The sequence below is a fragment of the Bidens hawaiensis genome, unplaced genomic scaffold, assembly GCF_021521415.1.
Source record: "Bidens hawaiensis isolate Kalapana, Puna unplaced genomic scaffold, B.hawaiensis_p1.1 tig00010383_1, whole genome shotgun sequence".
In the NCBI taxonomy this organism is placed as follows: Eukaryota; Viridiplantae; Streptophyta; class Magnoliopsida; order Asterales; family Asteraceae; genus Bidens; species Bidens hawaiensis.
Genome location: NW_027491788.1, coordinates 724,546 through 751,443, shown reverse-complemented (window position 1 = coordinate 751,443; position 26,898 = coordinate 724,546). Strand labels below are relative to the sequence as shown.

Here is a 26,898-nt window from a genome sequence, read left to right as displayed (position 1 = left end):
TGGTTTTCTTAGGATCCTTACCCTATATATATATGTATGTATGTGTGTGTGTGTGTGTGTGTGTGTATGTAAAAGTGCGATTCAACAATTGTCATGCGATATATATTCGACATAAAGTAAATGGAATGTAACAAAAAATAGCGCCCCAACCTAGGGGAAAGATAATGATGCCACCATTCTCTACAACCGAAGTTGAAGGATAAGTAGCGCAAGTACGTCCCGTCAGCCCTCCTACTTTGCGTTTGCGTCTCACCATAAAGCAGAAAACACATTGCACATAATACACATGTACATCATAAACAATATGTATGAACAATAACAACAAAAACGATATAACGTGAATTGGTTTGAAAACAAATGCATAACCAATGAACTAAAATTTGAGACGTGCTACACCCCAAAAATATTATAAAGCGTTAAAAAGGGGTTATGAAAATCTCGCCTCGAAATGAGAAATGATAGTTTGAACGAGTCGAACAAATGAGGCGGAGAATCACGGTGGGTTATCCTAAACAAATAAATACGTATGCTAGTTTTTAACGAGTCTAAATGGAAAGGAAACTACGACAACTTGGGACTTAGAGATTTTTTATTAAAAATGAGTTTAACTAAAATGAATTCAAATTTATGTAAATAATTTGATAATTATTAGTTAAATAATGATTTGTAAATGCATAATTATAACTTATTAATATAAGCATAAATAAAAAGATTAAAAACAATTTATGATTAAACGTTTGTTTTTTAGTGACATAATAAATTAATTTACTAATTAACTAATTTAAAGTTTTTACATGAATTATTTTAAAGAAATTATGCATATTAGTTTATGTTGAACAAAAAAAAATAATAACTAATTTACTTAATTAATTATTTAGAGATATGAAGTATATTAGTTCTATTATAAGAAATATTTAAATAAAACAATTTTTATAAATCATCTTTTTAAAAGAAAGTATATAAGTTTATGATGATCAATGGATCATAAGATTTAGCTAAATATTTATGCTTGTTGTTGTAAAATAACTAAGTTTCTAAGTGTTTATCTTAGAAAAATCAAAGTGTTTGATCCAATAGTTATGAACAAGTATGAACATTCAAGGTAAAATTAAAATAAAGGCTATAAATTACATAAAATAATAAAACTTACTTGTTAGTGCTCTCAAACTTAAGAAAGAATGTAGTGAGGTGTGAAAATGATGGAGGATTAATCCTCCTTTTTTAGTGAAGTTATATAGTTATTATTAGGTTATTGACCTGTGCACGACACGGGTGAAAATAGTGAAATTTTCGAACAAACATTTGTAATTTGAAAGGGCAACATAAGTTTTTATATTTTATTGGGGACGGCAGCGTACTTTAAGTTGTAAGTAATATTGGTATGAAAACAAATGTTATGAAATATAAAGATAAACCCAAATAACATTTATATCACAATCTTTGGAACATAATCAAAAGTTGAAAATGCAAAATTCATAAGCTACTAAAGGCTTCCTTATAAACTAAATTTCTTGTTTTATTTATAACTTTGCCTTTCTTGTCTAATATAATGATTTTAACATTGTCTCTACTTTTCACTCATGATAAAGCTACATAAAGTTGTTTATGTGTAAACACCAGTTCTTTAATATATATGCTAACTCTTGCTAAATATTGGCCTTGACTTTTGTTAATTGTCATTGCAAAACAGACTACAACTGGAAACTACATTCTCTTCAATTTAAATGGAAGTTTTTTATCTGAAGGGGTTAGACCACTACGAGTTACATAGTGTAATAACCAATATTAGTATCTGAAATAACTTTTACTTCAATAGAAAGCCTACCGAAATTAATTACTCGCAATCTAGTTCGTTACACAAGTCGTTCTTCTGATCAATATTCCTTAGTAACATTATTGGCACACTGATTCTTAATAGCAATCTACGAGTCGAAATATCTTTGGTCTTGTTGATTTTATTTAGTATAAAGTGATTATGAAAATTTTAATTCAAACTTAAATATTAGAAAAATAATTTGTATTATCCCATTTAAAAGCCAAAAATTTGGTTTTTTATATGGACCTCATCTAAATTTGTGAATTTTGTTGTTAAGTATGGAAACAATATAAATTAAGTGAACCGAATATAAGTAAAAAAAATTATGGAGAAATATCTTTGTGGCTCTAATTAACATAAATTGATTTGAATACATATCTTAATTAAAACATGTATTTTAATTGGTTTTAAGAAAATAAAATAGTATTGGATAGATGAAAATAATGTTTCATATCATTTCAGAAAAAAAAATATACAAAAAGAATTGTGTAAACATACATTCAATATTATTAAAAGTCTGCTTGTCAAAAAGGTAAAAAGGTATAATGTAGTTCACAATAAATATATTAAAAATCGTTTAAAATTTCGTGTTACAAATACCTAAATTTTAGTTAATAACAAACTAATTTGTATTTATTTTATTTAATTTATTTTAGTTAATAACAAAATAAATTTAAATACAATATACTGTATTAATGCTTTTAAAATAAAATGTTACCGTTCAAAATACTAGTAAGTGGTTCTCTTGGCGTTGAAACTGCATGCTTACAAAAAAAAATACATTATTAGAAAAACATTGAAAGGGTAACTAAAAAAATATCAAAATAACTAACCATTTGAATTACTCCTCTTATTGGAATACGCTGATTGACCAAAATTATGGTTCTCTAATTGTGAAGACATCTGTAATAGAATATAATATGGTTAGCATATGAAAAAGATAAACAATATTTGAAAGATATAATTTGACAGAAAACTCAAAATTAAGACAATTTATTCCGTATTTCTGTTTGCTTGAACTCATCTCACCATTACTTTGTAAATTCTTGATTCGAAAAGCTTTTAAAAGTTTTAAATTAACTAATGTTAGTAGCCTCTTTTTACCTAAAATAATACCAAACTGGTCATTTTAATCATTTGATTATGCATGAAACTTAATTTCAAATGTACACAAAACTCCACATTTTAACCAAAACTTTGTATAATGTGACACTTTGTTGGCTTTTACCAAACAATCAACATATTAAAAAAAGCATATATGGGTTGAGTTAAAACTTAAGTATGACCTGCAGATTTGACTTTTAAAACAAAGAAAAAAAATGTTTATAAAAAGATTTTACATTAAGAACATTAATGCTTGGTATTCCATGTCATTAAACATATAACTCAAAATTAGGAAGTAATTAATTATAAACTTTCAAGATTTGAATTACTAAATCAGCATAATAAATTGTGAGTAAGAAGTATTAGGAAAGCCAACTAAAAATTAGGAAATAATAAATAAAATTAAAACGTTAATAAAATGTGATTGTGTTAAATTAAGTAACTAATAATTTATAATCATAATCAGTTACCGTATTATCAATATAATAATATGATAATTTAATATTCAAAATTTAAATTACTAAAACCTATGATTGTTAATCTGAAAGTGCACTAAAAAAATCACATGACGAGGTTGCGTTTTATCTTTCCTAGGCAATCTTTCATGGTCATTTGCAAATCCCTTAGTGTTACTCTTTTATTAAATATATTATTAAAGGAGGAAAAATTAAACAATAATAATAGAATTTTAATAATAATATCAAGAGAAACAACAAAGTTTTACTCAGTTTAACAATGTTAATCCCATGTTCATACCTAGCAATTGCAGTTTCATTCAAATTCAAATTAAATAATTCAGTAATAAACTTGGCTCATTTATGAGTTAAATCAATAAGTTTAAAATGAATATAACAATTCTCATAAAGTCCTGATTTTTTTATATGAACCTCGAGTTGAAACACTGCATGAATTTCAGTCAAATTCAAATTGAGCAATACAATACCAAATTTGATTCATTCTAAGAGTTAATAATTAAATTAAACATGAATATAATAATTGACATAAAGTCTTCAGTTTAATTCTATTTCAGCTTTGCATATATACAATTACCTATAGAAAATATAACGAAATGTTTATATAAGTTTACAACCCAAAAAAATAATGAAAAAAATATATAAAAAAATTCAGTTTACAATAGCTACAATTTTCAATTTTTCATATTGATAAATCAGCATCAAATAAAATTCAATTTACAATTAGGAATTAAAAAAGAATAATAACAGTACAAATATAATTCAAATCATCAACACGCTAATGGAGAGTTTGGAAGCTTCGCGAGTTGTAATTAATGGAAACATATATTGAAGCAAAGGTTCGCGAAATCAGTTACATACCTCGGATTTTTGATGATGAATTTGGGCGTAGGTCTGATTTAGTCTAAATCGGAAATGGAATCTGTGATTCAACATTAGGGTTTGTTAAAATTGAGTAACTAATGCTATAATAGAAGGATAGAATCCAGAAATCTTTTAACATACCTGGTGGAATTGTCCGAACGACGGTGATTTGTGAAGAAGCTCTTAAATCGATTGAGAAAATAGTTCAACTGAAGGGAGAAAGGGTTTGAAATATGATGTTGTTTTAACATTACTTGATTAAACAGTCAAGAAGGAAGTTGACAATAATAGAGGGGTGAGAGATTAGGGTTTGAATGTTATGAAATGGTTTATTGGCATTTATTTAATTTTTAATTTTATTTTTGAATTATTTAATTGTGAAGAAAATCTAACAAGGCTTGATATATATAGAAATAAAAGGGATTAACCAATAAGAAAAGGCCAAATCCAATTTTTTTAATAGAATATATAGATGTTTTATAGAATTTATGAAATTAATCATATTTAATATAATTAAAAACAAAAATTAAAATGGTTAAAGGGTTTTCAAAGTGTTTTAACTCTTTCAGTCAATTTTAATTAATTAAACATTCATTGTTTCTATTAGTTAATTAACATACATATGAAAAGAATTTTGACTTGGCTTAGTGGTAAGATTCGGATTTCTTACATGCAATACGTAGTATAATAATAATAATTCAAGTGAATTACATGGGATATGTAAATGAATATATGATTTTGATTATGAATGAACATGCAATACTACAAGGGTGGTGAAAAATATAATTGCATAAATGATCACATGATTGAAAAGTGAATTACGAGTAAGTTCAAAATTAACGAATATCACATAAATACATGAAACAAAACTTGAGATTAATTAATAACATTATAAAAATTATATAGATAAATAAAAACAAAACCAAAAACTTAAAACAGGTTTGAAAATTAACGAATGTTACATTTACGACAAATGATAACTTGATAAAAAGAAAAGTTATTAAAGGGGCAGAGAATTGTAGTTGTTGCTTTGCCTTGGGTGAAACAGTGGACCATGTGTTACTTCTTGTTACGTTGCTTCCATGGTATGGCAAAACATTAGTTTGTGGTCAAGCAGTGGTGGTAAAGTCGTTGGTCAGGTGGTTGTGGTTATTGTATTAGTGGTGCCGACGATGGTGATGGCGACGGTGGTGGTCAGGTGGTGGCGACAGTGTTGGCGGTGCTGGTCATGTGGCAGTGACAGTGTTGGCGGTGCTGGTCATGTGACAGTGGTATTGGTTGTCAGATGGTGTTATCTAGAGAGTAGGGTGAAATAAGAATGATATGATATGAAAAAAAAAGTAGATAGTGAAAATGAATGATTTTGATGGAATGAAATTCTTTGTGTAATAGTTGATTCTATTCCATCATAGCAACTAAACACCCATTCTTTCATTCTCTCACAATAATTCATTCCGTCCTCATATCATTCTTTCATACTAAACAGTACCTAATAATTTGAAAGATGGAGTAACCGTTGCTAAAAAATCCGTCCTCATATTATTATATAATTCATTCCGTCCTCTTATCATTATATAATTGTGTTTAAAGATTAAGTATACACATTGTTTTTAACAAAAATACGAATAATTTTTTTCAAAAATAAAAATAAAAATTCAGGCCTAGCGGGGTGTCGGGCCTGTGGCTGTCGACCACCCCGCCACACCCATGGGCCGGCCCTGTTTGATGGATTCATAAGATATAAATAATGATAAATAAATTTATAATTCATAAATATATAAAACCTCATTAAATACAACATTTAAAGTTATATTTGTAACTTTGTTAATAATTATATAAATAGTAATAGTATTAAAATTAAATAGCTTATTAAGTGTAAATTATAATTTTGGAAATTGTTGATGTGGAATACTATATGAATAGTTAGTTAAATGTCATGTAGAAACTATGTATTGCTTTAATATAGTAGTTAGATGTTCGTTTGATGGAATGGAATTCTTTATGTAATAGTTGATTCCATTCCATCAGAGCAACTAAAAACCCAATTTTTAATTCTCTCACAATAATTCATTCCATCATCATATCATTCATTCATACAAAATACTACCTAATAATTGAAAGATAGAGTAACCGCTGCTAAAAAATCCCCCCCCCCACCCACACACTCACTCACTCCATATATGCACGAGAGTTTATACAGCCCGTCCGATAATACTAACAGTTGATAGATGAAAATAGTCAAACGAGTCATACAACGAGTTATAATGACACATAAAACGCGTTGTATGTGTAATATTCGTCAAATCATACATGATATATAATTCCATAGAATGATAATCAGCGAATAATGTAACACCGCACACCAATAACAGTCCCACTTAAGACAAAAGAAAAAAAAATAAAATAGAAAAACAGAGGGATCAAATTTAGTTAAGGAAGTTTTCACAACTATAGTTTGGTTTCCTTATAATACCAAAACGGAGATGATCGGGCGGGGGCCAATGATCTATATTAACCATTAACAAAAAAAGAAAATATATTAACCATTAACAAAAAAAGAAAAGTTAATAAAATATGGGAGTGAATGTAAAACCATTACATTAATAAGGCTATCTGCTATGGTGGGATGTTTTGAAGCCCTTTCATAGTGCCACGTCATCGCCTCATAAAAAACGGGGCTTCGAAGCCCGCCCTGCTATGGTTTAGTGCCCCTTAGGCGCCCCCTATATATATATATACATATATATATACATAGGATTAGGTTCATTTCAGAAGTGTTTCTTATTGCGAGAAGTGCGAGAAATAACTCCAACCAATCACTTTTTTTCGTTTATTTTGTCATTTATTTAATGAAAAAGGTGTTATAGTAAAATGCACATTTATTCATATTTGGTAGGTCATAATGTATGAAGAGGTTACAAGTAATTTGTTTTATATTTTTGAAAATATAGTTAAATCAACCTATATTGAATTCTTGTTTTTTTATTTTATCATAATTAATTTTGTTGTTTATAAATATTATTTTTTTATTCTCATACTTTGATATTCATACCTTTATCCAGATAGTGGTTCTTAAATTCAATAGCACCAACATATTTACACACTATATAAATGAACATACACATGAACAAAATTACATATAAAAAATTCAAAATACCACCTATATAGTACATATATGAACCTACACGGTACATAAATGAACCTACACACGATAAAAATTACACATATACAATTCAAAATACCACCTACTAATATATGAGCATACATAATAATAGATGAACCTACATAGTACATAAATGAACATACGTACGATAAAAATTACACATACATAATTCGAAATATACTAGATACATAGTACATGTATGAACCTACACACAATAAAAAATACACATACACAATTTGAAATACCATATACACCGTACATATACGAACCTACACAATACAAAATAAACTTCTTTTTTATTGCATTAAACTATATATAATAAATAATGTATAATGATAATAACATGTACTTGTAAAATTTTCACATACACATTCGTGATACCACCTAAATAGTACATATATAAACCTTACACGGGACAAAATAATTTTTTTTTTTATTTTTCACATTAAACTAAATATAATAAATAACATGTTAACAGCTTACAATTTTAAGATTTTCACATACACATTCGTGATTCCACCTACATTATACATGAATATGCATGTGTATGCAATACATAATTAAATTTGTGTAGGCATTATATAATGGTTAACGCATTTGAAGAAATATGATTGAAGATATTATAGTATTTGATTAAAATTAGATTTGTTTAGCATTAGTTTGATTAATAAAATCAATTAGAAAATAACAATTAAAAAATTCATAGGTAACTTTCTATTAGTTAGTAATGATAACAAATAAATGCTATTAATTACTTAAGTTTCACTTTGAAAAGTCTAGAAAGCAAATACTAAACTACACTTTTTAATTAAAATATTGGTAGATTAATATTTTAATAATTACAAGTTTGTCATAACTTTTCTAATCCATTGATTACACATAATCAACAGTCCAGATTGATTTCTTGCACTTCTTGCTGTAACTTGACTTCTCGCATAATCCATCCCCTACACACATATATATATATGTGTATGTGTGAGAGAGAGAGAGAGAGATGGAAAAAGGGAGGGCCCACCCCACCTCTTCTATGCGGCCCTCTACCCTTCGCGCGCCCACCAACAACGCCCCGCGACGGTGTTCCGCATCCTTAAATAAATAAATATAATAAAAACCATGAAAACCCTCTCTCTCATCATTACCAAACTACCCTCTTTCTCTCTCTACCTCTCCACACAACACACACACTTGTCTCTATATATCTCACACCACCTGAAAAAACCTTTCCACCTCCACCCATACCAATTCAAAACCCCTCTCTCACTCACTCTTCATCACCTTTTACGTCCGCATGGGGACGTCTACAATCCTCCCTGATCTCGCCACCGAGATCGTCATCCCGGCATGCGCACTGGTTGGAATATTCTTCTCTCTCATCCAATGGCTTCTCGTCTCCAAAGTTAACCTCTCCGTTGATAAACCGGACGCTTCAAAGAACCGTTGATCGAAGAGGAATAAGGTGTTAATGATCAAAACGTCGTTCAGAAATGCGCTGAGATTCATAACGCCATTTCGGAAGGTAGTTTGGAAGATTATTTCGGTGCTTCTATAATTAAATTTATGAAAATTGATTTGATAAGTGTTAAAAGAGTATTATTTTGTTTTTGTGTAATTTTGTTAGTTTATTACTAGAGAAATCTAGAACTGTATCCATGAATTGAATGATGTGGATTGCTGTTGAAATTAATAATTAGTTAATGATATTATACTTTTTATGACATTAATTTGTAGGAGTGAGTTCATTTATTATTTACTATTTACTAATTAATTTATATACGATTTTAATTATTTTTATGTATTTTGAGAAAAAAAAGACTGAACGATTCTAAGCTTGGCTCAAGTTCGTGTAGTACCTTAAACGAGCCAAAGCTCGGCTTGAGCCCTGCTTGTTTCTAGCTATTTTTCTAAAACTTGAGCTCAACTTGTGAGTTTGGGCTTGGTTCATTTATTATTTACTAATTAATTTATATAACTATTTATTTATTTTTATGTATTTTGAGAAAAAACTTAAACGAGACTAAGCTTGGCTCAGGCTCGTGCAGTATCTTAAACGAGCCAAAGCTCGATTTGAGCTCGATTGTGGAAGATACATAGAAATGAGAATCGGGCTTGGCTCGAGCACAAACTAGCTCGGCTCGTTTCGAGAATTTTATGAATTCTATCTCGAGTAGCCCAAGCTTTGCACCCTATTAATGTGTATATTTATCAAGTTGGTTTGACATGAAGTTTATGTTTTCTTCCTTAATTCTGTAATTATTATCATTTTTTTTGTTAGTATTAGTGGCGCTTATTAATTTAGATTTTATTTGTATACTTGAATTTTGTAATATTTGAACATATAATTTTTTATTTTTCTTAATAAGTTCGATGATTATTAATTAATTTGCATATTAATCAAGTTTGTTTGACATAAGTTTTTGTTTTCTTCCTTAATTCTGTAATTATTATTATTATTATTATTATTATTATTATTAATATTGTGGTGGTTATTAATTTAGATTGAATTTGTATACTTGAATTTGCAAAATTTCAACATATAATTTTTATTTATTTTTTAATCATTAAGTTTGATTGTAATAAGAGGAATTATACTGGTAGGGTCTAAAGAGGGTTACTGCTATCTTTTTTTTTATTTTTTTTATTTGCTCTTTCATCTGCTGCTAAAATAATTTTCTTGTCACCGTAATAATTAATGATATTATATTTTCGACATGAAGTTTATGTTTTCAATGCCAGAACAATTATTTTATGAAGTTTTTATCATAAAGTTTGATGTTAATGGGAACTCTGCAATAGTAGAACATATTCTTGAATAAATTGACAGGAACTGATTTTTTTTTATTTTCTAATTTTATATATTCTTCATATTGCAGGAGCAACATCTTTCTTATTTACAGAATACCAATATGTTGGCATTTTCATGATCGCATTCGCGGTCCTAATCTTCGTGTTTTTGGGATCCGTTAACGGATTCAGCACGAGTTACCAACAATGCACATACGACCCGACCAAACAATGCAAGCCGGCTCTTTTCACAGCCATATTCAGCACTGTTTCATTCATCCTCGGTGCCATAACGTCCGTAGGTTCTGGCTTCCTTGGAATGAAGATTGCCACATATGCAAATGCCAGAACCACACTCGAGGCACGAAAAGGGGTTGGAAAGGCGTTTATTGTTGCATTTCGGTCTGGTGCAGTTATGGGCTTCTTGTTGGCTGCAAATGGGCTGCTGGTGTTGTTTGTGACTGTTAATGTTTTTAAGGTTTATTATGGGGATGATTGGGAAGGACTGTTTGAAGCTATTACTGGTTATGGGCTCGGTGGTTCTTCGATGGCTTTGTTCGGGAGAGTTGGTGGTGGGATTTATACTAAAGCTGCTGATGTTGGTGCTGATCTTGTAGGGAAGGTTGAAAGGAACATCCCGGAAGATGATCCTCGAAATCCTGCGGTAAATTTTTCATTTTTCACATATATTTGAGATTGGCGCATTAAGAACTTGAATCGGGTCGTGCTTAAACGAGCTCGAGCATAAAAATAAGCTTTTTTAAATTAACAAGGCTGAGCTTCAGTTATCGAGCTTGAGCTGGCTTGCGAGCCTAAGCAAAGCTATTATTTATAGTTCTTATTTAATATTTAATGTTTTAAATATAATTTTATATACTAACTGTTATGTATAAAATTATGATAAATAATATATATTATGTTATGTATAAAAGTTATAATCAAAATACATACCAAAAGTAACTGTAAATATATATAAATTTATAACTAATAAACGAGCCATAAAGCTAACAAGCCGAGCTCAATCTTGAGAAACTACCGATGAACCAAGCTTGGGCTTTAGAAATAGAGCTTGAAACGAGGCGATCTCGGGCTTGAGCAATGAGCATTGGTAAGTTAAACGAGCCAAGCTTTAGAAATAGAGCTTGAAATGAGCTGAGCTCGAGGTCTAGTAAGTTAAACAACCTGGGCTCGAGCCTAGTCGAGCTCTAGCTTGGCTAGGATCGGCTCGTTTACACCCCTATGTTTAACGATTTAATTAGAGAAGTTATTATTATTTGAATAATACTTTGTTTTAACGAGATGTTTTATACATTAAGAATACAATTTGGGCGACTTATGAGTTGTTTGACCCATTTGACCCGTATCCTTTTTCGTCATTTTCCATCGACCCATTAGAGATAGAAAAAACAACCCAAATCAACCTGTTCAAAGCAAACGAGCCAAAAGTTTTTACATAGGTGATATCTAGGGGTGGCAAATGTGACCCATGGGTTGAATAGGTTGTAATAAAATGTATATAATAGGTCAGCATGGGTCAAGCTAAAAAAAAATGATTAAAACGGGTTGACATTTCTTGAGATTTTTTTTTATGGAACGAAAAAAATGGAGGAAACTTTTTAGTTTTTTTACTTTTTTAGTTTTTTTTACTTCTTTAGTTTTTAATTATATTTCGAGTTATTATTTTTTAATTATTTTTTTAAATTTTTTAATGAGAGGTTTTTGAATGGGTCAAAATGGGTTGAGATTTCAAAAACCCCTCACTAAAATATTCAAAAAAAATAATTAAAAAATCATAACTCGAAATATAAATCAAAAACTAAAAAAGTAAAATAACTAAAATGTTTCCTCCGTTTTTCTCGTTCCATAATAATTAAAAAAAAAACTCAAGAAATGTCAACCCGTTTTGACCCATTTCAATCCTTTTCTTTTTTTAGTTCGATCCATTCAGACCCATTATATACATTTTATTACAACCCATTCAACCCATAAGTCACATTTGCCACCCCTAGTGATATCTGATGTACTGCAGGTTATTGCTGACAATGTTGGGGACATTGCGGGCATGGGATCCGATCTCTTCGGATCATATGCTGAGTCATCATGCGCAGCACTCGTTGTGGCTTCCATTTCTTCATTTGGAAACAACCATGACTTCACTTCAATGATGTATCCTCTGCTGATAAGTTCAGTTGGCATACTTGTTTGTTTGTTAACTACATTGTATGCCACTGATATTTCTGAAGTCAAAACCGTTAAGGAAATCGAGCCAGCGTTGAAAAACCAACTTATCATTTCGACTGCTTTGATGACGATTGGTATCGCACTCGTTAGTTGGATTGCGGTTCCTTATTCTTTCACTATCTTCAATTTTGGAGTTCAGAAAGAAGTTAAGAACTGGTAAGCTTGTAATCTCTCTAAAAACGAGGTGTGTTTGGGTTGACCTATTTAATAAACGGGTCATGTTTAGGTTGGCTTGTTATAAAAAGCTAGTTGTGTTCGGGTTGGCTTGTTCAGTAAAAGGGCTGTGTTTGGGTTGACCTGTTTAACAAAAGGGTTGTGTTTGACTGTTATGTTTGGGTTGACTTTTTAAAAACGGGTTGAGTTCGGGTTGATTGTTAACCTGTTTAGGTTTGAAATTTGATTTTTGAAACTTTGTATATTTATAAATGATTTCAATAATATTTTGGTTTATCATATAAAAGAATTAATTTATTACCGAAATATTTTATTTATTTTTTTATATTATTTCTGGACTCTTCAAAGTCTTTGCAAACATTTTTGGGTTAAATAAAAATAAAAACTTTGGTAATAAATCAATTCATTTGATAATATCTTTGATATAAATGAAATTATCATTTATTAATATGAAAAATTTTGGAGTAATTTACCTTGGGTTTGGTTGAAATGTTCAGATTCGGGTTAAACTAGTGGTGTTCGGGTTGATTGACCCGAATTTATATTTATGTTCGGGTTAGTAGGCATGTTCATCGCTTCGGATATCGTTTATTCGGTTTTAAATTTTGTTTGGCCCTAATCGAAAACCGAACCGATCCGGTTCTTATTTGATTTATTCGATTGAATTTGGTTCGGTTACCCAAATATGCAAAATTTGTAAAACCAAGTCGAATAAAAAACCGAGTTCACAACTTGGTTCGGTTTTTCCGGCTATGGATACGTTTCGATTTTTTTATACGAATAAAATATTGTTCGTGTTCGGGTTCCACAATTCAACCCGCCAACTGGCACGGTTGACTTTTATCCACAGTTGTAAACTCACTGAGTTGACTTTGCAGGCAGTTGTTCTTATGTGTTGCTGTTGGTTTATGGTCTGGCCTTATAATAGGATTTGTAACCGAGTACTACACTAGCAACGCTTACAGGTATGATATACGAGTTAACTACACAAATGGTCCGTGTGGTTTGGGTACTAACTTTAAGTTGCATGTTTAGGGTAGTAGTTTTAATTTTTGTACCAAGTTTCAGTATTAACACTAAATTTTCAGTATTGGATAAAATGGCTAAAATACCGTTGAACATCAAACACAAAAAAAATTAGAAAAAGCACATTATTTTCTTTTCCACCAAAATTTATGTGTTTTTTCATTTTTTTTTGGTTTATTAATGTTCAAGGGTATTTTGGTCATTTTTTCTAGACTTAAAGAAAATGTCTTGGAACATTAGAAAACAAAAGAACTAAAAACACAGTATCTTTCACCAAAAGAAATTTACGTGTTTTTTTTTGTTTTTCTTTTGTGTATTAATGTTCATAGGTATTTTGGTCATTTTATCTAAACTTAACAAAAAAAGTCTAGAATGTTAAAAAAACAAAAAGAATAAATAAAATAAACAAAAAAAAATATTCAACACACGAAATTTATGTGAATTTAAAAATTTGTTTTCTTGTGTATTAATGTTAAAGGGTATTTTGGTCATGTCTTCTAGACTTAACAGAAAAGTTAACAAATGTTAGTGTTAATGCCTAAACTTGTTACAAAATTAAAACCACGGATCCCAAATGTGCAACTTTTCAAAGTTGGTATCCGAAAGACCAAACCTGTTACTTTTCCCAAACCACAGGGACCATGTGCTTAATTAACTTTATTTATACTCTTTTTTAACTTTAATATTCTTTTTAATTTATTTTGTAACTTTTTAAAATTTTTTGTTATATCTTTTAGCCCTGTTCAAGATGTTGCTGATTCATGCCGAACCGGAGCTGCTACAAATGTCATTTTCGGTCTTGCATTGGGATATAAATCAGTTATTATTCCTATATTTCCAATAGCAATAAGTATTTTTGTGAGTTTTAGCTTTGCTGCAATGTATGGCATTGCTGTAGCCGCCCTCGGGATGCTGAGCACCATTGCTACTGGGCTGGCCATACGGGCCCATTAGTGACAATGCTGGCGGCATTGCTGAGATGGCGGAGATGAGCCACCGGATTCGTGAGAGAACCGATGCTCTTGATGCTGCTGGAAACACGACTGCTGCTATCGGAAAGGTACATTCGCCAAATACGATCATAATGTTAGTAATATTCTAACAGTAGTTTAGGTTGTTGAATAATATGATTTAAGAGGTTTTATGCATTAAAAGTTAACTTTGGTTGACTTTTGATTTTACCAGTTTGACTTATTTCTTTTTAAGCTGAATTTGGATTTTTCTAGTTACCTGTTCGAAGTAGAACATAACATTGGTCAAATGGGTGGGTCTGGTTGGCTAATGTTAGTGTGTTTATTAAGACCACAATGCTAATATTATTTTAGTTATAGCCTAACTTATTGAATAAGCTTTAGTTAGGAGGTTTTATGCAGAAAAAAAATATTATTGGTTGACTTTTGATTTTGACTCATTTGACTCGTTCTTTTTAAGCTGAAATTTTGAAGTTTCCTCGTGACCCCTTAGAAGTAGAATCAAACTGTTCCAAATACAGAATTTAAAATTTCCAACTCCAGAAACACTTTTTGTCCAAAGTTTTTGTTTTTTAAATGAGTTGATAGCCATTTTCGTCCTTGTGGTTAGCTACTTTCGCCACTTCAGTCCAAAGTTTGAAATTTTGTCAATTTAGTCCTTATAGTTTTAAACATTAGCCAATTACGTCCCCCCGTCTAACGACATCCAACTATGCCGTTAGTTTTAGGGGTATTTTTGTCTTTCTCCTGTTTATGTTTAGTTAATGGCCAGTTTCATCCCTGTGGTTTGATACTTTTGCTACTTCAGTCCAAAGTTTGAAAAATTTTCAATTTTATGTTTAATTTATTCAGTATTTTTTTTTGCTACATCAGTCCATAATGGAGTTCATTGGCAAAGTGGTCAGGGTAATTTCCTAAAACCGAACTACACGAAAAAACTAAAATCGTTTCTCTGATTAATGCATAATAGTTAGGGTTTAGAGATTAACATATCGTAGCAAACATCAGGGTCGAAATCAACATCAAGAAGTCGAATATCCCGCATTTCCATGTTTACTCAAGAAATCGATGCACTAAATCGCATTGTGTGTTCTTCAAATCTTGGTATTGTTCTTGAATTCGTCGAATTCAACCCTAGAATTGTAGTCGATGTAAAGAATTCAAGAACAACACCACAATTTAAAGAACACACATGCGATCTAGTGTATCGATTTCTAGAGCAAACATGGAAATGCTGGATATTCCACCTCCTGATGTGATTTCGACCAAGATGTTTGCTACAATATGTTAATCTCTAAACCGTAACTATTATGCATTAACTAAATAAACGATTTTAGTTTTATCGGTATAGTACGGTTTTAGGGAATTACCTTGACCACTTTACCAATGAATTCCACCATGGGGGAGAGTTTAGAAAATGTCTAGAAACTAAATACGAGGAGGGTATGATTATTGTTATCGACAGAGTAAACGTAAACCTGTTTGGTCGATGCTCGATGGTTTTGGGCTTGGATTATGCTCTTAAGGGCTATAGACAAAAAAAAGAAAAAAAAAACTGAATAAATTAAAAATAAAATTGAAAAATTTTCAAACTTTGGACTGAAGTAGCAAAAGTATCAAACCACAGGGACGAAACTGGCCATTAACTAAACATAAACAGGAGAAAGACAAAAATACCCCTTAAACTAACGGCATAGTTGGATGCCGTTAGACAAGAGGACATAATTGGCAAATGTTTAAAACCATAAGGACTAAATTGACAAAATTTCAAACTTTGGACTGAAGTGGCGAAAGCAGCAAACCACAGGGACGAAAATGAACATTAACTCTTTTTAAATATATAATTAGTTTCTCAAATATGATTACAAATTATATTATTTCAGTAATTAATCTATAAGATCTTTAATATTGAAATGATTTATGCTTGGGAGGTTTTCGGGCTGGTTGACTTATTTGACTCGTTTCCTTTCAAGTTAATTTTTTGTTTATTTTACCTGATGTATGAGGATTTATGTGTAGACAGTTTTCAGACAATTTGACCTGTTAGAAACAAAAACGACATAAATCAACCCGTTCATAACCAAATGGGTCAAAATTCCCATCTCTAAACCGAGTCTTTTCCGCTCCTATTTTCAGGGTTTTGCTATCGGGTCCGCAGCCTTGGTCTCCCTCGCTCTATTCGGTGCATTCGTGAGCCGGGCCGAAATCACAACCGTAGACGTACTAACCCCAAAAGTCTTCATCGGGCTAATCGTGGGGGCCATGCTTCCGTACTGGTTCTCAGCCATGACAATGAAGAGTGTCGGGAAAGCCGCTCTTAAAATGGTTGAAGAAGTTAGAAGACAATTCAACAGCATCCCGGGCCTCATGGAGGGGACCGCAAAGCCTGATTATGCGACATGTGTCAAGATCTCAACAGATGCATCCATTAAAGAGATGATCCCGCCTGGCGCGCTTGTTATGCTCACTCCACTTATTGTTGGGATTTTCTTTGGCGTCGAGACGCTTTCGGGTGTTCTTGCGGGGTCTCTGGTGTCGGGTGTACAGGTGGTTTTAAAATGTTTAAATCTTTTTTGTGTTAAATGATTGAGCTTTGTATAATGCAGATTGCTATTTCTGCTTCGAACACTGGTGGTGCGTGGGACAACGCGAAGAAATATATCGAGGTATAATTATCTGAGCCAAGCTGGCTCGTTTAACTTTGAGTCCGATCGCAGCTTGTAAATAAACGAGCAGGGGTTAGGGGTATATATGCATGGGTGGGTTTTTGGCTCAAAGCGAACAAAACTAAAAATTCGGTTTTTGTGTTTTTGAAATGTTTGGTTTCTGTGTTTGATTTACACAATGAGTTCTGTTCGGTTTTCTCGATTTTACCATTTGGGCTTAAATTTTCATGCCAGATAAATGGCCCAAAATAGTGAAATTGGGAGTGAAAGTTTTTTTAATTAATGAATTGATTATTATACATTTAAACCTAATATTTATGTGCCACACTATCTATTAATTTCTTATTAATTACTTAAAACAGGTTTATTTATTTATTTATATATTTTTTCGGTTTTTAGTTGCTAGCAAAACTGAAACTTAAAACCAAACCATCGGTTTTGTATTGGTTTCAGTTATTTCAGTTCAGTTACGTTGATTATTCCGGTTACAGTTTGGTTATATCGGTTTGTTGACTCACTCGTTTGGCTCGCTCAAAAGCCAAGTTTTATAGGCAAAAATCCATGAGCCTTTTTTGTTGTTAAATATATTATATGTGCAAGAAATACAGTATTTTCAAAATTAAATGAGCTGGCTCGAGCTAAAATTTCAGCTCGTTAAGAGTTTTCGAACCGAGCTGGCTTGTTTAACTTGAGCCAAAGCCCAAGCCCAAGCCCAAGCTCGAGCTGAAGTGGCCTTGACTTGTTAAGCAGCCTTACTTTGGACATGTGTTATTTATTAATCTAACCATTATGGTTCAAATCTTTACACCTTCAGGCTGGTGCTTCTGAGCATGCAAGGACACTTGGTCCAAAAGGATCCGACCCACACAAGGCAGCCGTGATTGGTGACACCGTTGGGGACCCACTAAAGGACACATCTGGCCCGTCTTTGAACATACTCATCAAGCTCATGGCTGTTGAATCGCTTGTGTTTGCTCCGTTTTTTGCCACCCATGGAGGCCTTCTCTTTAAGACTTTCTAGACTTTATGAACATAAGGAAAATGTGAATGAAAACTTTACTGATTTTCTAGATCTTTGAATACATGTTTGTGCTTTATGCTTCTAAAAGGTTAAAGGTTTATGAGAAATTAGAAAATTTTCCTGGCATGGGTTGATGAGTGACTAATGATATAATGATGATGATAGATAGTCAAATCTAATGCAGAGTGGCTAATTGTAGGCAACAATCTTGATAAAAATCAGACTTAGGGTCTTGTTCGCCTAAAACAGTAAGCTCGTCTCGCAAAGTATAGTGGTTCGCATATAGTAAGGCTCGCATACCTAGGTGTGCGAGTGTGAACCAGTCATGTATGTGAGTGAGAACCCGTCATTTTTGCGAGTGCGAACCAGCTATGTATGTGAGTGTGAACTAGTCATGCTTAAGTGTTTTCTTTAGTTCGTGGTATTGATAGTTTTGTCATGTGAATATTGTATAGTAGTTTAGTTGTTCAAGACGTGAAAAGTTTAACCAGTCAAGGACATGTCATGTGAGTTCTAGACCCCTTCTCCTTGAATGTTTTGGGGCTGGTTTGCATACGTATGCGTGTCATGTGTAATCATAAAGGAAATGTTTTGTGTAAAAGCAATCAGTCTATGAGTTAGTCTAGGCCCCTTGTATGGGCACAGTTCAGGCTCTTGTATGAGCATAGCAACGCCTTTGTGGCGAGTGTCGGTAATTGAAATTTCATATGTGAGTGACCTCGGTCATATCACAGTCAAGAAGGCGTGTATGATTGACAATTAGATATTGATTTGATTTAGACATGGTAAAGGAAGGTTATGCTATGCTTCGGTATGTACATTATTATTATTATTATTATTATTATTATTATTATTATTATTATTATTATTATTATTATTATTATTATTATTATATCTTTATAATGAGTGTTATGTATTATAAAGCTAGACCTCACTCAAGGTAAGGCTATCTTTTGTAAGCAAAGGTACGAGAAAAGATTGAATAAGGAATGACTGGTGCACGAACAGGTTATCCAAGCTTGAAGACCGGCATCCAATAGTTATTATGTTATGTTAAATTTCAAACAAGTTTGAGAAAGTTATGTAATATTCCACTGCTTTAAGTATAATTCGAAGTTTAAAAACTGTAATGCTTGTTTAAACCCAACTTTCGTAATGCTTGTTTAAACCCAACTTTCGAGACTCCTTAGGTTCATGGTGTTTCAAAAATCAAGATGTGCATGAGAAAATTAGATGTATAGGAAAACTTTGAATATGTATGGAAAACTTAGAAAAAATGTAGGAAGATATTATAGTTGTGTAGGGATTGACAACAATTACAAACATGATAGACATTGTAATACCTAATCAAGTAGTTCATATTGGCTTGTAATTACATCTAGCTTTTCGCTGTTTTTTCTTAATAAAAGTCAAATAGTTAAAATTATCGTACTCAAACATGAAGGAAGCAACAAAGAAACTGATTATCATAAAACTTTTATTTCACCCAACAGATCATGGTGCAGAATCCAGGCTATCTAAACAAAATGGAATTGTTGTACTAAAAGATGAAGGAAACAACAAAGAAGATGATTATCATAAAACTTTTATTTCACCCAACAGATCATGGTGCAAAATCTAGGCTATCAAAGGTGAGGCTGATTTCATGATTTTCCTCACCAGGTTTCTTATTTCTTTCAAAGCTGCAATTTTCGGACACTTGTTCCCATCAACACACTTCCCGGTCATCTATGAGCCTTTTGTAAATTGTATTGTGCCTTTTATTTTCTTTAGCACAATTTAAAACAAAAGTAAGATATGAGAAAATCACGATAATAATCAAATTTTGCATACCTACTTTACATTCTCATATAATAATAAATGCCTAGAAGTGTACAAACATGACCCACTTTTTATATTTTTTTTATTAGAAGCACCATATCGTTTCTGCAACTGTGATCGGCTGTGATTAAGAATAATGATTAAGTGGTTATCAATATATCACTTATAAATTTACAGCTTGATGAAGGAAAAAAAATATTTAGAAATATATCATACATTTTAGGGTTGGATCGTTCAAAGAACTTCCTTGTCTTTGCAAACTACAACATGCCAACATAGAAGGTGGTACATGTTGTACAAAATCTAGTTTAGCAAATGTATCACTTGATATACATATTGCACTAGGACTATTAGTTTCACATTTTGCAGCATCTTTAGTCAATTAAACAATTCTTAATAAAAATAAATGTTTTTAACTTAAATGAATTGTAATTAAAATAATCATCATTTGTTTAACACCTGAATCCAACAAAAGTGAATGCACATGATATACATTTTGACTTTGACTTTTTTTTCAGGATTCTTACGTGCTTATGGTTATATAAAAGTGGATTTTACCTTTGACTTAAAGCCCTCATTTTTCAAAGAAATTAAACCACCACAAGTTTTGTTTTAAATTCACTTTTTGATTTTATACATTTTTCCCGTAAAAACCAGATTTAATTTTTAGTTTTAAATTTTATTTTAACATGCCTTTAGAAATAAATATTTTGTTGTTGTTTTGTTTAGCGATTCCAAAATTCGTTCATTGCACAGTTTTGTATTTGCCATTGGAAGTAATTTAAGTTACTTAAGAGTTTACCTTGATATCCATTGAGACACTATGAGCAATCAACATGTTGTAATCTCCTAATAGATTAGCCAAATCTATGGGCAATGTGAGATGGGTAGTATCAACCCTAACATTTATAACGAACAAAACAAGCAGAACACGTTAAATCCTCAATACTTTATACCATTTACGGAACTAAAAAGGATATACAAATCATTTTTCTTTTGTTTGTGATCTATGTCATAACATGCATGTAGTGAAACAAATTCCCAAAATATTCAAGAAAATGTATATCCGATATTAATTTACTTCATTTTTCAAATATAATTGAATATGTTACATTAACACCAAAAACGTTTGTGGATACATATCCACAAAAATACTAAAACTAAAAATTCTTGATCGATGCTTTTGAATGATTTTTGAAACGCGTAAAGAATGATTTTGAGGTAAATTAGATTAGGTAATACAAATTAAAAACGCTTACATTTTCCGGTGAATAAGAGATGTCGTCTTTGGGAGCGAGATCTAGAAGGGTGAGTGCCGCAAAGGTGCGGCGATTATATGATCGCAATGGAAACGGAGTATCATTAGTTTATATAGAAAGTCCACATTACCCTAATCCACATTTAGTTATAAAAGCCCATAGCGGCCCACATTAGCAAAAAACTAATCTATTGGTTATGGCCTAAAACTTTCGGCCTCAAATTCAAAAAGAGATTATAAAATAAAAGTATATATAACACGGAGTATATTATAATACATATTGGAAGAACAAAATGGTCATTTGACCTAAAATTTAAGAGTCTTACAACCCTTAAAACATAGTATACAACTCATAATACCATACCATTGAATTTTCTCATAATTTCTTATAGAAAAGCCATAGTTTTACAAGTTCTCACATATATCCCTAATTTTCTTATAGTTATTGTAACATTCGTTAATTTTCAAATCCTAAAACTGACCCATTTTTAAAACTTTTATTTCTCAGATCCACACTTATTAATAAAAACAACGAATTCTTATTAATTCTATTATTTTCTTTATGTTTATTTGAATTACAAGTACCAGTTATGCGCTTTTTAGCCCCATACACTTAGTTTTTACAACTTTCGATCAACAAACTTAAGACCAGGGACTACTTTGCAAATACTTAAAGCCTTCTTTCCCCTCTCCTTTTTTCTCCTCGTCACCACCGACGATGCCCCCCCTTGTGATTCTTGATCCACAATCTACACCGAATCTCACAAAATTGATCATGTCCAGCTGCTTATTAGTCGAATGCGAAATCAATCTCAACCTATGAATGGGTTTTACAGTTTATACATTTAATTCGTGTATCACAAACCACAGTTTAAATTGACCTCAAAACCCTATAAATTTACGTCCATATTGTAATTAATTTGACGCACACACTCCTCACATCGTCGTTAAGCAAAGCCCCAAACCAATTACATTTGAGAAGTAGTTCTGGTTTCATTTTGAATTAAGTTCTTGGCCGTAAAACCCTAGCCCGTGTTCTTCTTCAATCCGTGCTTGTAACACGACAAATTGTCAGGATTTACACACTGACCAATTAATTCGCTTACATTGTTAACTTGTTACCATACTCCCTATTTCATGTGAGTTTACATACCCCTTTTCATCTTTTTCATATTTAGAGGGTAACATTTATACCTTATGTACTATTCGAGTTTCATTACTACGTCTATTCAAAACACAATTCAATTTATGCTTATGTGTGATTATTGCGTGCTTTATGACTATGCTTTATGTGCTTAGTGTTTATTTTATTGTTTGATGGTTTGGCCTCTTCCTCATCTAGTATGATCATACATTTACCCAAATACGTTGATTTTGTATCAATAGAATTATGTCCACATCTATTTAATTATTTACGTATTCATAAGAATTGTAATGCTCATCATTTGCATTTGAATTGTGATTAGGGATGAGCAAATTCGGTACTGGTACCCGTACCAAAATTGGTACCATTTTGGTACCGTTGGTACCAAATCGGTGACAAAGTTTTGAGTTTCAGTATCGGGACCGGGACCAGTATTTCCCAAATTTTTTACCTTTTGTACCGGTACCGGTACCAAAAATTTGCGATATTCGGGACCGGGACTGGTTGGTACCGGTACGGTACCGATCTCATCCCTAATTGTAATTATGTATATACATATATATAGGATTTGTATCATTTCAGAATTCAAAAAAAAGTTAAGAACTTCTAGGAACTCAAAACAATCAAACATTGTTTTTAATATTTTTCATATATTAACATGTTTGAGACTACTTTTACCATATTTTATATATAAATTTTTGATTACATATGTAAATCACAAGTTTTCATATGTGTAAAATTTATGTAATAACAAATTTATTTATATGTAAAAAAAATTAGATATGTGTAAAAGCTAATTTTCATAAAAGTGAAAAAACTACACTCAAATAACGTTAACATACAAATTTTTTAATAAAAAACGTTAGCTATTAAGAGTTCATTCAAGTTCTTAAATAGATTAAGAGTTCTGTAATGATACTCATCCTATATACATACATACATACATACATACATACATACATATATATATATATATATAAACCTAAACTTATGTATTCTCACCAACATTCGTGCTAACAAACTCTATTTTTATACATGCTATAGGTTCAAGTATTTGATATTATCAAGATCGTAGATAGTTAGTTTGGCCTTAGGATATTTATTCAAAATATAAATGTATGATGTATTTGATTCAGTTATTATAATTGTGAACTTGTTTTAATGTTAATGAATTAAATAGTTATTTGTGACATGCATTCGTGACAAAACCAGGTCTACCTTAGTATTTACATATCGAGTAAACGATTAACCATTTACACGTCACGAACAAACGAATAACCAAATGATAGTGGTTATGACCCGGATATCTCGGGGGGGGGGGGGGATCTATAAGTGATACACGTATATTAGAATCAAACATATTGATACTATGGTCATAGTACATAGCAAACCAGTTAAACGAAAAGATACTCGTTTAAAAATACGCTATGACCATAAACACGAAAGCTATTTCCCAAACAAGCATTGTATCATCCGTTAAGCCAAAAAAAGACTTACAAAACACTTATTTGAGAGGTTTTAAGCGATTCTTGAAAATATTTAGATTTTTACAACCAAATGATATTTTTCTTAATTTACAAAAATTTGCCCAAAAAACACTCGTTTTCACCCTGTTCGTCACACCCGATTTATTTTTCTTGCCAAAATCCGAACCCGAAATAAATTTGGACTTGGTATTACACGTTCGTGAACGCAAATCGAAAAAATTGGCCAAGGAGGGGCCCAAGGGGACACCACCTTCAGGGCGGCCGCAAATTGGGGGGTCCACCCCTTTTGGTTTATCTTCCAACTCAAGCCTCATTAGAAGATATTTTTGCCCCAAATTCAATCCCTTGCAGCTGCTTGCTTTGATCTTCAAAATTTTCCAGCAAACCTAAGGTAAAAACATAAAATTTTGATCATTTAAGTTTGATTTAAACATGTTTATACACATAAAATTATAGTTTGATTACCAAAAATCACTTCTAACCATGCAAAAACCCTTAAAATGATCCAAAAACATATTTTGATCCTAAAACATGGGTAGAAATATGAATCAATTACTTTTTTTTTTTGCCAAAAATACGGATTAGGAGGTTTAAATCGCGTTTTTACGGTTCAAAAACTTGGTTTGAAAACCTAACCGAGACCCTTCGTTTCAAGGCTGGATGATTGATGTTACATGCTTGGTTTTGTGACATATGACCTGTAGATACACTATCTAGAAGGCCATGAACCCGGAAAAGCGATAAATGGGTAGAAACAAACGAAAACCGCAAAGGTGTTACCGAAACCCTTGTTTACGTGCTGTTTAGGATTAGATTGTGACGTGTTTGTTTTTAGCCTATGACACGTTGCAGGGACATCAGGTATCATATGAATGAGTCCATGCCAAAAATTTAGGAATTTTCCGATTATCCGAGAATATTTGGAAAATTTATTACCATTTTTTAGTGTTTATTTGTGAAAAATACTTAAACTGCTTGAAAAATTATGAATTTTGTGGAGAACTCAGGTAAAACCACATATAAATTTTGGGGTCAATTGGAGAATCCTAGTTATGATTTCTGGATTCGAATTTTAACAGTCGTTTAGGGCTCAAAAAGATAATTTAGAAAAAGTTTTAAATTCTAGAAATTTTACAAAGGATTTTGGAAGTTATTTGGATCACTCATAAAATTTATCAAATTTTTTAGAAATCATTTGTGATAAACGAACGATTTACCTGTTAAAAATAGCATATGAAATGAATTTTTATAAATTAATGAATCGGTAAATATTTTTAGAAATATTTTTTAAAATCCTATATTTATTAACTAGTGAGGGTATAAATTTTCGTAATTTAGTGATAAACAGATAATTAGTTGTGTTAATTTGAAAGTTAAACAAATACTGTTCTGATAAAAACCGATAAACTTGTGACTAACGAACCTGCTGGGATATCAGAACATCAAGAGTGGTCAAATATCATATTTTTGGGTTAATTGGGTAAAACCGGACATTTTGTGAGAAATTCGGATAATTTGGATAAATTATGCGCGTTTTCTTTAAAACGAACTGTATAAAACGGAAATAAGTCCTGTAGCAAATCCAGACATCTAAACTCTGATTTTTCTTTATAAATTGAATCTTTTTGTCAACCAACACGTTTACTCAAGCTTATGTGATCTTACCTATTTTTGAAAGGTGTAAACGACCAACTTGGCCCAACACGTAAAACGGTGAAACTGAGCCAAGTTCGATTTTGAACATTAGACATTGAACAACGTCACAATTTAAGATTGCTAACATGTCAAGGGCATGACAGCTATACACAGACTAGATATACAGCTCAATTCAAGTATGGAAACTATATTCATATTAAAATATTAATTATCTAATACTGATGATAGAAACCGAGTTGTAACGAGCTAGACGAACTGTGAATTGATATTGTGCAGAGTACACCACTATACAGTGAGTTTCATGACCTCTCTTTTCAAACTGTTTTACGAACATTTGGGGTGAAAAGAATGTTTATTTATACCTGAATATCGGGAAACATGTGATGATATGAATTATCTAAGTGCTAACACACAAAAAGTCCCCACTAACATAGTGATTAACTTCGAGCCAGTGGCTTGTGAATAGTACTATTGGTATGACAAACCCAAACAGAATCGGCACAGATGCCGAGACAGAAATAACGCCGTTTGCACATGACCATAATTATACAAACACACTATGTAGTGTTAAACATGGCTACTCGGCGCATGTTGTGGGCGGAAGGGGGGCCATAGTGGTAGATGATATGTGGGAAATGGAGGCATGTAGTATAACACCCCGGCTAAAGCGGAAACGTCTGAGTGTGACGTACAGATTTCTCAAACACACGTGACACTATTAGATGACAACAATAACATGATTTCATTTAAATCTTCATGTAGCACAAGTTTATCAAATAATACAAGTTGTAAACAGATAAATAAATGAAAAGATAAGTTGTTCTTTAAATATCCTATAAGCATGCTAAGTGTCTTCTAACCTTAATCCTCGTATCTCTATACCTGTAGTATATGTATAAAATAAAGTCAGCTATGAACATAGCTGGTGAGGACCCCACAGTTTGATATAATACGTAAAAATCATACAATTCCATGAAACTTATGAAATGAGCACATAAGGGTTCTTTACACTCGATGCAATGGACCTGAGTGTAAAGAACAACGAAGTTCCTTTCCAGTTGGGGCTACCAACGTACTCGGATATGAGATCCCTTGTTCACTCGATACAAATGGACCTGAGTGCAAAGGGGGGGGGGGTATGATCATACTTATTGAGGTAACCACTTGAAATCCACGTATTAAATAAATAAGTAAGTAAACACACAAGTCCATGATATGAATTGTAGTTTGTA

The 26,898-nt window shown here is 31.7% G+C and overlaps 1 pseudogene across 1 annotated transcript; it reads left to right on the top strand.

The window, feature by feature from the left end:
* The first annotated feature begins 8,708 nt into the window (after nucleotides 1-8,708).
* Nucleotides 8,709-18,381, top strand: LOC143534975 (pyrophosphate-energized vacuolar membrane proton pump-like; annotated as a pseudogene). Its single transcript, XR_013135638.1, has 8 exons — nucleotides 8,709-8,936; nucleotides 10,291-10,865; nucleotides 12,231-12,598; nucleotides 13,495-13,581; nucleotides 14,380-14,702; nucleotides 16,750-17,160; nucleotides 17,220-17,279; nucleotides 18,094-18,381. The product of XR_013135638.1 is annotated as a pyrophosphate-energized vacuolar membrane proton pump-like (transcript).
* Nucleotides 18,382-26,898: the final 8,517 nt, after the last annotated feature.